Source organism: Cyprinodon variegatus, unplaced genomic scaffold, assembly GCF_000732505.1.
Source record: "Cyprinodon variegatus isolate N-32 unplaced genomic scaffold, C_variegatus-1.0 Scaffold20, whole genome shotgun sequence".
Lineage (NCBI taxonomy): Eukaryota > Metazoa > Chordata > Actinopteri > Cyprinodontiformes > Cyprinodontidae > Cyprinodon > Cyprinodon variegatus.
The window spans coordinates 29399-33550 of record NW_015150473.1 but is presented as its reverse complement, the minus strand read 5'-3'; positions in this window follow the sequence as shown (position 1 = coordinate 33550).

Genomic DNA, 4152 nt, shown 5'->3' with positions numbered 1-4152 from the left:
ATGCCACATCATTTGATGGAAATGAAAATTATCAACTTACAGAATGCCGAATTCAAAGACATCCCAAAAATAACAGTGAAAAAATTGTCAGGCTGGTCCATTTTGCTGAAATATCATTGCAGCAACTCAAAATGGTATTCGGTAAGGCATGCACACCCGTGCCTGTATGCATGCCTGACAATGTCAGGGGATGCTCCTAATGAGACGACGGATGGCGTCTCGGGGTATTTCCTCCCAGATCTGGACCAGGGCATCACTGAGCTCCTGGACAGTCTGAGGTGCAACGTGACGGTGTCGGATGGATTGAAACATAATGTCCCAAGAGGTGTTCCATTGAATTTAGGTCAGGCAAGTGTGGCGGCCAATCAATGGTATCAATTCCTTCGTCCTCCAGGAACTCCTGCATACTTTCACCACATGAGGCCGGGCATTGTCGTACACCAGGAGGAACCCAGGACCCACCGCACCAGCATAGGGTCTGACAATGGGTGCAAGGATTTCATACCGATACCTAATGGCAGTCAGGGTGCCGTTGTCTAGCATGTATAGGTCTGGGCCTCCCTCCATGGATATGCCTTCCCAGACCATCACTGACCCAACACAAAACCGGTCATGCTGGACGATGTTACAGGCAGCATAGTGTTCTTCTGTGGAAAGCACAGGGCACCAGTGGCGGACTTGCCAATTCTGGTGTTCTGTGGCAAATGCCAATCGAGCTCCAAGGTGCCGGGCAGTGAGCACAGGGCCCTCTAGAGCAGCGGTCCCCAACCACCGGGCCACGGACTGGTTGTAGACGTTCTACAGCCCTGTTCAGCTCTTCTGGAGTAACTGCCTGTGTCCGGGAATCTCCTCCATGCTCTTGAGATTGTGCTAGGAGACACAGCAAACCTTCTGGCAATGGCACGTATTGATGTGCCATCCCGGAGAAGTTGGACTGCCTGTGCAACCTCTGTAGGGTCCAGGTAGTGCCTCATGCTAACAGTAGTGACAGTGACCCTAGCCAAATGCAAAACTGGTGAAAAAGAGTCAGAAAAGATGAAGAGGAGGTAAAAATGTCAGTTGCCTTCACCTGTAAAACCATTCCTGTTTTGATGGTCGTCTCGTTGTTGCCCCTCTAGTGCACCTGTTGTTAATTTCATTAATGCCAAAGTAGCTGAAACTGATTAACAACCCCCTCTGCTACTTACCTGACCAAATCAATATCCCAGAAATGTTATTAACTTGATGCTATACTCTGATTACAAAGTGTTCCTTTAATTTTTTTTTGGGTAGTTAAAAATTTGAATATCATGTTAGACCAGTACAAACCAGCATTTCTAATACAGACAGGAGGGTGACATAAAAAGTGAGTGTAAAATCTACTAAGTTATTTTCTAAACATATACTGTTAATTTGAGAAACAAGCATCATCATAATACATGTTCTAATTCCACTTCACCCAGAACATTCTAAACAGGACCTGAAGCTGTTGACAACATTCAAAATATTTCCAAAATCAAGTACATCAAGCAATTTAATCTAGCATTTGTATGGATAATTTCAGGCTTAATTATTTTTGCTTACCTTTGACAATTTAATTGAGAACCATACCCAGCTAAAATGAAAGAGAGGAGATAAAGGTTACTAAATATTTAACAGCACATTGTAACAGAAGTGGATATGAAAAGTATCAACATATAAAATGAGTGCCTCACCACTCAAGGATGATGTATGCACAGCAGAGCATTACCAATCCCAGGATCTTCATTATAATGTAGAGACTAAATCCAGACCCTTGATAAAGACATGTTTAACATGAAACATTGAGTTTCACTAAAATGAAAAAAATACCAAAGCTTTTTATTATGATGGAATAATTAATAAGCCTGGATAAGCAGAAATGAATCAGACATCCCCAATTAGCCAGTATGTGAAATAGGCAGCCAGGCACCCTTGCAAACCATTGAGTCATGTCAACAAATCCATGCTGTTCTATTAGAGAACAGGCTACATCAGTCACAAAAACTGCTGCATCCCTATTTAGTTTCTGATTTTAATTAATTNTTCTGGGTTCTGCTTACATGAGCAAAAATAGAAAGGTTTTACTGCTCTACATAACTTATGTATATATCAATATATATATATATATATATATATATATATATATATATACTCTGCTCAAAAAAATTAAAGGAACACTTTGAAAACACATCAGATCTCAATGGGGCAAAAAATCATGCTGTTTATTTATACTGATATGGATAGGGTGATGTGTTAGGAACAAAAGAATGCCACATCATTTGATGGAAATGAAAATTATCAACTTACAGAACGCCGAATTCAAAGACACCCCAAAATTTCCAGTGAAAAAATTGGCAGGCTAGTCGATTTTGCTGAAATTTCATTGCAGCAACTCAAAATGGTATTCGGTAAGGCATGCACACCCGTGCCTGTATGCATGCCTGACAATGTCAGGGGATGCTCCTAATGAGACAACGGATATCTCATCCCATTCCAGGTATCTCCTCCCAGATCTGGACCAGGGCATCACTTAGCTCCTGGACAGTCTGAGGTGCAACCGGACAGCGTCGGATGGATTTAAACATAATGTCCCAAGAGGTGTTCCATTGAATTTAGATCAGGCGAGTGTGGCGGCCAATCAATGGTATCAATTCCTTCATCCTCCAGGAACTCCTGCATACTTTCACCACATGAGGCCGGGCATTGTCGTGCACCGGGAGGAACCCAGGACCCACTGCACCAGCATAGGGTCTGACAATGGGTGCAAGGATTTCATCCCGATACCTAATGGCAGTCAGGGTGCCGTTGCCTAGCCTGTATAGGTCTGTGCCTCCCTCCATGGATATGCCTTCCCAGACCTTCTCTGACCCACCACAAAACCGGTCATGCTGGACGATGTTACAGGCAGCATAACGTTCTCCACGGCTTCTCCAGACCCTTTCACATCTGTCACATGTGCTCAGGGTGAACCTGCTTTCTTCTTTGGAAAGCACAGGGCACCAGTGGCGGACTTGCCAATTCTGCTGTTCTGTGGCAAATGCCAATCAAGCTCCACGGTGCCGGGCAGTGAGCACAGGGCCCAGTAGAGGACGCTGGGCCTCATGCCACCCTCGTGAAGTCTGTTTCTGATTGTTTGGTCAGAGACATTCACACCAGTGGCCTGCTGGAGGTCATTTTGTAGGGCTCTAGCAGTGCTCCTTCTGCTCCTCCTTGCACAAAGAAGCAGATACAGGTCCTGCTGATGGGTTGTAGACCTTCTACGGCCCTGTCCAGCTCTCCTGGAGTAACTGCCTGTCTCCTGGAATCTCCTCCATGCTCTTGAGATTGTGCTAGGAGACACAGCAAACCTTCTGGCAATGGCACGTATTGATGTGCCATCCCGGAGGAGTTGGACTGCCTGTGCAACCTCTGTAGGGTCCAGGTAGTGCCTCATGCTAACAGTAGTGACAGGGACCCTAGCCAAATGCAAAACTGGTGAAAAAGAGTCAGAAAAGATGAGGGGGGGCAAAAATATCAGTTGCCTGCACCTCTAAAACCATTCCTGTTTTGATGGTGGTCTAGTGCACCTGTTGTTAATTTCATTAACGCCAAAGCAGCTGAAACTGATTAACAACCCCCCCTGCTACTTACCTGACCAAATCAATATCCTAGAAATTTAATTAACTAGATGCTTTACTCTGATTACAAAGTGTTCCTTTAATTTTTTTGGGTAGTTAAAAGTACCAGTACAAACCAGCATTTTAGATACAGACAGGAGGGTGAAATAAAAAGTGATTGTAAAATCTACTAAGTTATTTTCTAAACATATACAGTTAATTTGAGAAACAAGCATCATCATAATACATGTTTTAATTCCACTTCACCAAGAGCATTCTAAACAGGACCTGAAGCTGTTCACAACATTCAAAACATTTCCAAAATCAAGTACATCAACTAATTTAATCTAGCATTTGTATGGATAATTTCAGGCTTAATTATTTTTGCTTACCTTTGACAATTTAATTGAGAACCATACCCAGCTAAAATGAAAGAGAGGAGATAAAGGTTACTAAATATTTAACAGCACATTGTAACAGAAGTGGATATGAAAAGTATCAACATATAAAATGAGTGCCTCACCACTCAAGGATGATGTATGCACAGCAGAGCATT